This window comes from Bubalus bubalis, chromosome 2 (assembly GCF_019923935.1).
Source record: "Bubalus bubalis isolate 160015118507 breed Murrah chromosome 2, NDDB_SH_1, whole genome shotgun sequence".
Lineage (NCBI taxonomy): Eukaryota > Metazoa > Chordata > Mammalia > Artiodactyla > Bovidae > Bubalus > Bubalus bubalis.
The window spans coordinates 73,481,213-73,494,132 of record NC_059158.1 but is presented as its reverse complement, the minus strand read 5'-3'; positions in this window follow the sequence as shown (position 1 = coordinate 73,494,132).

Sequence of the window (12,920 nt, the reverse complement as noted above, 5' to 3'; positions counted from 1 at the left end):
AAACTATTGTGACTCGGAGGAAATCAGTTGGAAAACTTTAAACGCCTTAATTGGCCATTTAGACATGGGTGGGGGCTCCAGAACCATTTGATATCATTTGTGTCCTGTCAGAGGATGGCGAGAGGCCTTCTCCACTTCAGCTTTCTTCTTGAGCAGCAGTTCTTCGAGGTTCTTTCTTTTCCCACTTAGGTAGCTATGGGCCTAGAAGACTGTCCCCTGCATGGCACAAATAGTGACTGCTGCCTGAAATCCATCTTCTCTCGTACCTGAGGGACAGGAACAGGACCAAACGGGGTAGACAGGATTCATGCCTGGCTGTGTCCAGGTTACAAGGACTTTGAAAGGGTAGGGTTTAGCTGGATGAACTTTTAAATTTAGATAAACCAATGGAAACTCTTGTGTGAGTAATCCAAATGCGCCATAAGATGATGCCAATATTGAGAATACTTTCCAAAAGTCACTCATATGGCAAAATGAAACAAACCAAAGTATAATATTCACCCTTCAATAATTTTTCTGAGTGTTGGATATGTATGAGGCTCTGGACTAAGCATTATACATATATCATCTAATTTCATATTTGAAACAGCACCTTGAGGTTTCTACTATTAGCTTTATCTCACAGATGAGAAACCTGAGATTTGGAAAGTTTCAATCCGTGATTTTTGAATTTCAGAGTGCCTCGGAATCACCTGGAAGGCTTGTTAAAACACAGGTCGCAGAAATTCCTTCCTCTCTGACTGCTTGGGAACTGAAACATCAGCTTTCCCCTGTCTTTGGACTTAAAAGGAAACATTGGCTCTTCCTGGGTCTTGAGCCTGCCAATCTTTGGACAGGAACTCCACTATCAGCTCTCCTGGGTCTCTAGCTTGCTGACTCACTCTGCAGATCTTGGGACTTGTTGGTCTCTGTAATGACATGAGCCAATGTAATAAATCTCTTTTGATATGTATAAACAGCCTATTGCCTCTGCTTCTCTGGAGAGCCCTGACTAAAACAGATTTTCTGATTCAGTAGGTGTGGGGCCAGGCTTGGAGGAAGTGCATTCTAAAGAGTTCCCAAATGATGCTGATGCTGCTGGTTCAGAGAGCTCACTTTGAGAACTTTGCTGTAGGCTAAGGAAATGTGAATAATCTTCCTTAATAATTCCCTCAGCCCAGATTCTATCACCCAGATTCCCCCAAGAGACCCAACTTTCTTTATACACACTTTTAATTTGTTGTGTACATGAGATGAATAAGATACAACCCTTTCTTTCAAGGTGCTCACAGTCTAGAGCTGAGAATAGGAGACAGAATACAATGTAAAAATAAATCATTTCACTAAAGTGTAATAAGTGTTTGTACAAAGTTCAGTGGGTGCAGAAAAGAAAGAAGAGTCAGGTTTACCTAAAGGCAGAGGATGCCTGAAGTCTTCAGAGTGGAAGGAAGACCAGGGCAGGAGATGAGAGATGCAAGAAATCAAAGCTCAGAAAGTGTGGTCAGTCTCTCTTTCCATCTAGTTTATTTTCAGTTTGGCCTGGTTCCTTTCAGTTCTGCTGGGGACTGAGTATTTTATTTGGTACTTTTGACATCTACCCCAAAGTACATTGGTTCCCTCCCTGCCAGCTTTCCCCACACCTGGTCTGTTCAGGCCCATCCAAGAGACACTCAGGAGGAAGGCATGCTGACCCTCTTCCTTGTCAATTGTCCTGGAGATTGAAAGAGGCTCCGTGAGCTTTACAACCAGCAAAAATTGTCGCCAGCTTCACAATTCTGGCCAACATGTCTACGCTTTGAAGTCTGGTTGCTGCCTTTTACAATTCTATTTATAAAATGTACTAAAGATGTTTAAATGTAGCAGAGATTTCCAATAAAAGCCATGCTGCTTGAGAATCAGAAGGCTGGTCTCAATTTAAAGTGCCTGTTAAATTATAGGATACCCATGTAAAAGGGGCTCCGAAAGACTGACCAAATAGCTCTCATGGAAATCAAGTTCACTCACCAATGCCTCTGATAGGATTCCAGAGGTTATCAGGCCCTGTATCTATCCTCTGTTTATGCTGTAAAAGTGCCTTTTAAAACAAACTGATTGAATTTTTGTTTGAATCAGTCACTAACAAAAAAAATCCTAAACTAAAACAGGAAAGTCTCTAATAAAACATTTTGGCATAAACTTTGGCTAAAAATCAAGCAAGGGCTAACAGGTAGTTCTCATTATTCTATAAGGCCTGGCTCCCAGATGAAGAGTCTGGGATCATACTATACATTCACAGAATCATAACTCTGGACATCATTTGGGGACCAATCTTTCTTGACAATCCATTTTGTCTTGAGAACTTTATTAGACCCTTCAGGAGGCTACTAAAAAATAAGATGTGGTTCCTGACCTATGCCCTGCCCATCACTTCCATCCTCAAGTTATTCAAAGAGCATTGTTGATTCCAGCTTAAATCCTGTCCACTTTAGTCCATCCTTGCTGCTAATGCCTTAATTCACATCTTTATTTGTGTGCCAAATACTGTAGGTTGATTTATCCCATACTTATTTCTATACCCTTTGTTCAGTGTCTCCTGATACTTTAGAGCCTAGAAAGCTAAAATTCCTACCTCCAGACTCTCCTGAATATAGGAGAGTCCATTGGACACCTTCTGGCCCATGAAATGGAAACCAAAGCTAGCTGGGGATTTCTGGGTTGCTCTTGATTTCCTGAAACAAGCACAGACTCTTCATTCTTCCCATTCTTTCTTCCTTTCCACTCCTAAAATGTGATACGCCAGCTAGATCTGCAACTGCCATCTTGTGATTATGACAGAAATGACAAGAGAATTGCAGAGTCCTTGGCTTTGCCACCTTAAGCTACTGAAACAATGTCTGCAATTACCAACGTTTGTATTTCTCCTTATGAGAGAAAAAATAAAAATTCAAATTTGTTTAAATTACTATTTTTTAGTTCTTTATTAAAGTCACTGCTCCTGCTGCTGCTAAGTCACTTCAGTTGTGTCCGACTCTGTGCCACCCCATAGATGGCTTCCTACCAGGCTCCTCTGTCCCTGGGATTCTCCAGGCAAGAACACTGGAGTAGGTTGCCACTTTCTTCTCCAATGCATGAAAGTGAAAAGTGAAAGTGAAGTCGCTCAGTCGTGTCCAACTCTTAGCGACCTCATGGACTGCAGCCTACAAAAGGAAAGTCCTTATGGGGAAAATCTCTCCAGAGTGAGAGGGCCTCTTGGTTCAGTGGCAATACCTAGATTGATGCAGAGAAGGACTGGTTCTGGCACAATGAGGATCGGCTTTGAGAATAAGAGTTAAACACATTAGTGTGAACCAAGCACTGATAAGGTCTGTAGACATATCTGAAACAGCAAGAGAACCACCATACAAAGATGCATCAGAGTATCAGACCAATGACAATAGTAAGTCTTTTTCAAACCGTGACATTTGGCAGATTCTCCAGTTTGGTCTCTGAGAGACATCCAGAAGTAGAACTTGGGCCCTCTGCTGCTAAGTCACTTCAGTCGTGTCCGACTCTGTGCGACCCCATAGACAGCAGCCTACCAGGCACCCCCGTCCCTGGGATTCTCCAAGCAAGAACACTGGAATGGGTTGCCATTTCCTTCTCCAATGCATAAAAGTAAAAAGTGAAAGTGAAGTCGCTCAGTCGTGTCCGACTCTTAGCGACCCCATGGACTCCTCCATCCATGGGATTTTCCAGGCAAGAGTACTGGAGTGGGGTGCCATCGCCTTCTCCATTGGGCCCTCTGGATTGAAAGAATATCGGGGTTCTTAGATAATGCAGAAGAATACCCTCAGAAAGATCCTGAAAGCTTATTATCTGATGAACAGGGGAATCAAGCTATTCTAATTTGAAGAATACAGGATGTGATCAAATTTGTTTCCTGAGCTGGTGAAATGGGCCATAACAGCTACACGGGTAATATAGTTCAAATACAACTAAAATGACCAAAACGTGGGTATCTAAATGGCATTGTTAGTAAATGTAGAAATCTATTTTAATTCACAGCACACTGAGTGAACTACACCATATTTCAAAGACTTCTTTTATGTTGAATATTTTCTCCTGTGGTCAAGAGTCTCTGGAATCAAGAGTTACACTGGAGAGGGAGTGGGGTCACTGGAAAACTCTATTATTTTCAGTTCCATGTTATACACTATGACTTAATAAGCCAATAAACATTCATACTAGATAGAATCAAAGATAGTATTAACCTCCTGGCATGTGTGAGAGAGAAGCTTTGGCCCTGGTGCTAACGACCTTTGCATTATTTTATTAAGATCTTACAGATCTTCGACGATTCTAAATCACAGTATTGGAGAGTTAACACCATTATATTAAAAGTAAAAATTGTATATACAGAATAGTGGCAGATGAACCCAAAAAGGGTAGATTGGATGCCTTATTTGGTGTTTGGCTTAATTGGTAATATTCATAATATTAAATGTTCAGGATATTACAAACAATGCAAGACTTAGCTATACTTTTAGAGATCCACTCCAGATATATAAAGAAAAACAACAGTGAACTAATAAAACTATCTTAAAATTCTCCAAAAGGCTTTAAGTTTTTAACACCAAGCAGGGATCCTAATGAAAAATATACCAATGCCAGATTTAGTTCATCAGAATGCCTCCAAAATTAATTGAGTAAGGAGGGACCTAATGGGTTTTTAACAGTTATGAAGTTGTGCAAGGCACACTTCATATTCCTTTATTTAATCCTCCCAATAATCACAGGAAATAGGTACTATTGTTATCCTCATTTTATATGAAGAAATATAGGCACAGAAGGCTTTCATGGATTGCATCAAATTATACTGCCTACATGTAACCATCAAAGTCAAGTTCTGATTGTCTCTAAAAGTGCTCAGTTAAGTTGTACCTAATACCATCCTCCATCTTTGCTATTCCTCTCTCCCCTCCTCCCTTCAAATACTTCTCCATCAGGATTAAGGAGTCATCCACAATCCACACTATTAAGTCTTAATGAGAGAGAAAAGTTTATAGGTGCATGTGGCTTCCCTGACATTCCTATTCTAGTGTCTCAAAGGAAATATCTGCTGAAATGTTAATGGCTGGTCTTTTATCATATGGTAGGAAATCTGTAGCCATCCCTACCACTATTGCAGGTTCCCTGAGGCCAGAGTCTTACTAATTCTGAATCTCCTTCAGTTCAGTTCAGTTCAGTCTCTCAGTCATGTCCGACTCTTTGCGACCCCATGAGTCGCAGCACGCCAGGCCTCCCTGTCCATCACCAACTCCCGGAGTTCACCCAGACTCACGTCCATCGAGTCAGTGATGCCATCCAGCCATCTCATCCTCTGTCATCCCCTTCTCTTCCTGCCCCCAATCCCTCCCAGCATCAGAGTCTTTTCCTTAGGATCTGACAAATGGCCTCACTAGCAGACCCTTGGCAAATGTGTTGAACTGGATGACTGATACAAGGGACAGGCAAAGCAGGAAACTGAGTTTACTTGATGTTAGCCAGGACCCTTCTCAGGCTAGGGATCACAGCCAAACTCTGGGATCCTTGACTACTGGCTACTGATGGTGATGGTTGCTTCCATGTCCTCTTGATGCGAAGCTAGCTATACTTCAGTCTTGGTTCTCATTAACTATAAGTGAGAATTCTGGACTCATTGAAGAAAGTGCATTAAATTATGTATATAAGACTAATAGTACTTGATCATAACATAACAAGCAATAACATTTTCCATAGAATAGCACTGTGGCTTTAGCAGTTGTATTAGTTTTCTATTCCTGCCATAACAAATTCATTTTATGCAATGGAATCACAGAAATGTGGCATTTTGTATCAGGCTTCTTTCACTTAGTATATTTTTCAAGGTTCATCTATATTGTAGCATGTATACTTCCAAGAGTTTTATAGTTTTCCATTTAGGCTTTTAATCCATTTTGAGTTCACTTTTGCATATGGTGTGATCTAGAGGTCCAATTTTATTCTTTTGCATGTAGATATTCAGTTTTTCTAGCATCGTTTGTTGAAAAGATTTCCTTCCCTAATGAATTATCCTGGATTCACTGTCAAATATACTGACATAAGTGTATAGGTTTATTTCTGGGCTCTCAACTCTAGGCCAATTGATCCATATGTCTATCCTTATGGTAGTTCCAATCATTGTAGCTTTGTAGTAAATTTTGAAATGCGAATTGTGGTGGCTCAATTTTGTTCTTTTTTAAGATTGTTTTGGCTATTTTGCATCTCTTTCACTTCCCATATTTTACAATCATTTTGTGAATTCCAACAAAAATGGGCAGCTTCAATTCTGATTGGGATTGTGTTAAATCTGCAGATCAAATTCAAGAGTATTGTCTTCTTAACATTATTAAGTCTTCTAATTCATTAACATGGGAACCGACCTTGCACTCCTGGGGTAAATCCCACTTAGTCAGGGTATAATCCTCTTTGTATATTACTGAATCAGTTTGCAGTATTTGCTTGAGGATTTTCACAAAGGATACTGGTCTGTAGTTTCTGTTTTCTTGTGATGTGTTTGCCCTCACAGAATAAGTTGGGAAGTATTTCTTCCTCTTCTGGCTTTTGGAAGAGTTGTGAAGAATTTATATTAATTCTCTAATAGAATTCAGAAAACTAAGATCATGGCATCTGGTCCCATCACTTCATGGGGAATAGATGGGGAAACAGTGGAAACAGTGTCAGACTTTATTTTTTGGGGCTCCAAAATTACTGCAGATGGTGATTGCAGCCATGAAATTAAAAGACGCTTACTCCTTGGAAGGAAAGTTATGGCCAACCTAGATAGCATATTGAAAAGCAGAGACATTACTTTGCCAACAAAGGTCCGTCTAGTCAAGGCTATGGTTTTTCCTGTGGTCATGTATGGATGTGAGAGTTGGACTGTGAAAAAAGCTGAGCGCCGAAGAATTGATGCTTTTGAACTGTGGTGTTGGAGAAGACTCCTGAGAGTCCCTTGGACTGCAAGGAGATCCAACTAGTCCATCCTAAAGCAAATCAGTCCTGGGTGTTCATTGGAAGGACTGATGCTGAAGCTGAAACTCCAGTACTTTGGCCACCTCATGTGAAGAGTTGACTCATTGGAAAAGACCCTGATGCTGGGAGGGATTGGGGGCAGGAGGAGAAGGGGACAACAGAGGATGGGATGGCTGGATGGCATCACCGACTCGATGGACATGAGTTTGGGTAAACTCTGGGAGTTGGTGATGGACAGGAAGGCCTGGCGTGCTGTGATTCATGGGGTCGCAAAGAGTCGGACACGACTGAGCAACTGAACTGAACTGAACTGAATAGAATTCATCAGTGAAGCCATCTCATTCTGGACTTTTCTTTGTGGGAAGGTTTTGGATTACTGGAGAAGGAAATGGCAACCCACTCCAGTATTCTTGCCTGGAGAATCCCATGGATTGAGGAGCCTGGTGGGCTACAGTCCACGGGGTCACAAAGAGTTGGACACAACTGAGCGACTTAACTTTTGGATTACTAATTAAATTTCCTTACTTATTATTGATATGTTCAGATTTTCTATTCCTTCTTGAATAAGTTTTGTTAGTCTTCCACCTTTCTAGGATTTTATCCACATCATCTAGGTTATCTAATTTGGCATATAATTGTTCATATCATTCCCTTATAGTTTTTTTTAATTTCTATAAGGTCAGTAGTAATGTTTCCTCTTTTAGTGACTTGAATCTTTTCTCTTTTTTTCTTAGTCAGCCTAACTACTGGTTTGTCAAGAGATACTTGGAGTAACAGGCAAATTTGACCTTGCAGTACAAAATGAAGCAGGGCAAAGACTCACAGAGTTTTGCCAAGAGAATGCACTGGTCATAGCAAACACCTTCTTCCAACAACACAAGAGAAGACTCTACACATGGACATCCAGTGAACCAGTGAAGTTGCTTAGTCATGTCCAACTCTTTGCAATCCCATGGACTATAGCCTACCAGGTTCCTCACATGGACATTACCAGATGATCAATACTGAAATCAGATTGATTATATGGAGAAGTTCTATACAGTCAGCAAAAACAAGACCTGGAGCTGACTGTGGCTCAGATCATGAGCTCCTTATTGCAAAATTCAGGTTTAAATTGAAGAAAGTAAGGAAAACACTAGGAAATTCAGATATTAAATCTAATCCCTTATGATAAGTGGAGGTGATGAATAGATTCAAGGTGATGAATAGATTCAAGGGATTATATCTGGTAGACAGGGTGCCTGAAGAACTATGGGAGGAGATTCATTAACATTGTACAGGAGACAGTGACCAAAACCATCCCAAAGAAAAAGAAATGCAAGAAGACAAAGTGGTTGTCTGAGAAGGCTTTATAAACAACTGAGGAAAGAAGAGAAGTGAAATACAAGGGGGAAAGGGAAAGATATAACAACTGGATGCAGAGTTCCAGAGAACAGCAAGGAGAGGTAAGAAGGCCTTTTTAAATGACCAGTGCAAAGAAACAGAGGAAAATAATAGAATGGGAAAGACTAGAGATCTCTTTAAGAAAACTGGAGATATCAAGGGAATATTTCATGCAAGGATGGGTACAGTAAAGGGAAGGAATGGTAGAGACCTAACAGAAGCAGAAGAGATTAAGAAGAGATGGCAAGAATAGGTCTCACATCTACAGTCTGACATCCCAGAGTGTGAAGTCAAGTAGGCTGTAGGAAGCATTACTACAAACAAAGCTAGTGGAGGTGATGGAATTCCAGCTGAGCTATTTAAAATCCTAAAAGCTGATGCTGTTAAAGTGCTGCACTCAATATGTCAGCATATGTGGAAAACTCAGCAGTGGCCACAGGACTGGAAAAAGTCAGCTTTCATTCCAATCCCAAAGAAGGGCAATGCCAAAGAATGTTCAAACTACCCACAATTGTGCTCATTTCACATGCTAGTCAGGTTATGCACAAAATCCTTCAACTAGGCTTCAGCAGTATGTGAACCAAGAACTTTCAGATGTACAAGCTGGGTTTGGAAAAGGCAGAGGAATCAGAGATCAAATTGCCAACATGCACTGGATCATAGAGAAAGTAAAGGAATTCAAAATAAACATCTATTTCTGCTTCAGTGACTAGCTAAAGACTTTGTCTATGTGGAACACAACAAACTGTGGGAAATTCTTAAAGAGATGGGAATACCAGAGCACCTTACCTGTCTCATGAGAAATCTGTTTGCAGGTCAAGAATCAACAGTTAGAACTGACTGGTTCAAAATTGGAAAAGGAGTGTAACAGGGCTGTATATTGTCACCCTGCTTATTTAACTTATATGCAAATGCAAAACTTATATGCTTCATGCAAAATGCTGGGCTGGATGACTCACAAGCTGGAATCAAGATTGCCAGGAGAAATATCAACAACCTCAGATATGCAGATGATACTACTCTAATGGCAGAAAGTGAAGAAGAACTAAAGATATTCTTGATGACAGCGTAAGAGGAGAGTGAAAAAGCTGGCTTAAAGCTCAACATTCAAAATACTAAGATCATAGCATCTGGTCACATCACTCTGATGCTTGGAAAGACTGAACGCAAAAGGGGGCAACAGAGGATGAAATGGTTAGATAGGATAACCGACTCAAAGGACATGAATTTTAGCAAACTCCAGGAGACACTGAAGGACAGGGAAGCCTGGCATGCTGCCGTCCATGGGGTTGCAGAGAGTTGGACAGGACTTAGTGACTCAACAACAACAAAAACTAATTCAGTAATGTCTACATTATTTGTCTTGTGTGGCTATTGAAATCTCTGCTCAGTTAGGTCTGTGGTCAGCTAATGACAGATATTGTCTTAAATGTTTAAAACAATAAGTTTTCCTTTGCCAAGGGGCTCTGTGTGTGTGTGTGTGTGTGTTGGTACATCTTTAACACAAGCCAGGTGGTTGATAACTCTGCCTTAGTCTTTACTCCCTGCTCAAGGTCAGCCAGAGATGAGTGGTTAGGTCTTTCACAGGTTGTTCCTGAGCATGTGCACAGTTCTATGCCTGCACATGGACATCTAGATTTCCATGAATATGTTGGGGTTTTTCAAACCCCTCTTGATATTTCATTCTTAAGCTTTTTGGTTAGTCTTACAGTTTATACCAATGGTAACACACTTCCTCAGGCAGTTATGAGGTTAAACAATTATCTGTAACTATTTTCAGCAATCTTTTCCAGGGAAAAAATTTTTGTACTGGGCAAGCTCTGATTCAGGTCTAATAAAGAGAGCCTTGCAAATGTGGTCTTCTGGGGAACCACCAGAAAGATCAAGGAATGACTTTACTCTGGGAACAGAGCTTTAAAGAAGCTCTGCCCACTCCAACGGCTTCCAAGCTTCCAGTTTTCACGGTGACTGCAGGCTGTTAATTTTCAAGGCTGCCACAGAACTGGAGAATGGATGGAGGATGGGACTAGGGCAAATTAAAACACCACAAGGCTATAATTCTTATCAACTATTTTTCTTGAATGATGCTCTCTGGATTGCTGTAAGCCTTTGCTTAATTTTCAGAGTACTGGAAACGTCGAGTCTGACCATTTTTGCCACTTTTCACATTGCTCTTAGGGAGGAGAGAATTTTCAATGATCCTTACTCCATAATTTTTGCTGATATTACAGGTTTTTATATCTTAATACATATTTTTAAAATTCTGGAATTTTAATTGGTTCTTTTTCAAATCTACCTGTTCTTGTTTCAATACTATTTAATAATTTCTTATTTCCTTAGTTCCTTCTAGGATCATAAACATACCATTCTTGATATTCATCTTCAGATTACCCTACATTTTAAATCTGGAGTGAATTCCTCTTTTGAGTACAGATTTTGATGTCCCCTTCCTTATCTGGATTACTGATAATCATGTGTTTTGTAATTGTAGTTAGGAGGCCCAAGTGAGTTTTTGTCTCTTCCTCTCAGTTCCTCTTGCTTTACCTTTCAACTATCTCTGGTGCTCTCTCATATGTATTTTTCTCTGAAACCTTCATATAGTCTTGAAGTCCAGAACCAGATCTTACATTGTCTACTCAGTGTAAAGTTATAACAGATATAATCGTTATTAGGGTTGGCCCAGGTCCCACTTGCCTCTTTGTTCCTATCTTCTTCCTTTTTCTTTCTTTTTTGGTGTGGCATTATCTCCTCAGCCCCCAATTTGTCATAGTGGGATAGACCCTAATTGCCTCTGCCTTCTTCTAGACTTCATGTCCAGCAGACTAGTGTCTTTGGCCCTGCTGACTGCATCGTGTTTCTGTTTAGTTTTGGCCTGCAGGTACTTATCTTGCTTTTGAGTATAGTGTGTCTTGTGCATTTATCATTTTTAATATTTTATCTGTTATTTCTATGTTTGTGGTGATGGTTTAGTCACTAAGTCATGTCCGATTCTTGCAACCTCATGGATGGTAGCCTGCCAGGATCCTTGTCCACGGGATTTTTCCAGGCAAGAATACTGGAGTGGGTTGCCATTTCCTTCTCCAGGGGTCTTTCCAGGAGACCCTGGATCAAACCCAGGTCTCCTGTGCTGCATGGCAGGCAGATTCTTTACTGACTGAGCTACCAGAGAAAGCCCATTTCTATGTTTGGGATGTTGACAAAAAAAGAGGAATAAACATGATTTTATGGTGTCATATTGACTAAAAGTTCTTTGAAAGAGTTTTTCATGTTTGTCCCCTATATCAGTAACTTAATTTTCTCCAGGTTATTCCCCTCAAAAGGATTTTAATTTTAGTACTGCTCTTTTAATTTCCATGAAATCTGATTTTATCATCTTTTTGATCTTAAGATGTTCTCTCTTAATAGACTGCTGTTCCTGCTTCATAGAAGCTGTTTCATCTTCTTCCACATTCCCTTCTTCATCTTTGTCTTCATCTATTTCTCCTTTTCCCCCTCCTCACGCTTGTTTCTTTTTAAAAAATTTTAGGTGAAAGGAGTTTGTTTCTGACTCTTACAGTAAATTATCTCTATAGATCTGATATTTACTTCAATCATCCAATTAGAATTCTTTATTCCTGCTTTATAATAATCTTTTCAATGGCCTCATGTTGCTTTGTTTTTCTGTTCCTTCAGCCTTAAAGAAGAAATCTTCCAGATTCGACGTTTGTCAACAGTTTGGTTATTTGGATAACCCTTGGCCCCAGTGTGGGTCCCACCAAAGCTGAATGTGCACAACTCCTGGATCAATTTCTAACATGAAGCAGGTTTTCATCTCACCTGGAAATGCTGGGCAGAGGGGATTTTTCTCTCTCCATTCCCTGATTCTTTTATACTCTTAGGGTATTTAACACATTAAAAACTACTTAAAAACCCTTTACACATTGTGTCTAGTATTCTATTCCTTGCTTTGATCTGTAAACTTTACTTTTTGTATTGTGCCTCCCAAAACAAAAATGCTCATTTCTATTCTTTCTTTATTTTCACTAATCATTTTCTAGAAGTTGATGTCTCAAATGACACATCAGGGAAAATGGACAGAAGGATAAGAATACAGCATGTTAGAACGATACAACTTACAAAGTGGCATTCATTTAATGAAGGGATGGCTGCTGAGTGTTTTGATTGGTGGAGTTCTTATGTTTTTCAATCATGGAGCAGACGGATGGAGGAGAATATGTTATTCCCCCATTTACTTTTCTGACAACAGGTGTCATTGGTTTTCAGCTGCATTCCACTGCAAGGTCCTCAGTTTTGTTTTTCATTGTAGCACCACTGGGGGAGCTACAGTTTTGAGGTTATTATTTTCACATACCATCTTTGCTAAAATTAGGGAGCTATTATCAACTTTAGTTCTTTTTTGGTATCTTTATGAATAATCTTAGAGATGAGTTGAGAGAAGCCACATCAGACATGAAGCCATTTTAAATGGAAGTCATATAGACAAATCCAAATTTCTAAAAGCAAATTCTGGTTTCTTGTTGGTGCAGCTGAAGTTTTGCTTTGTTATAAATTTTAAGGATTCTTAATTA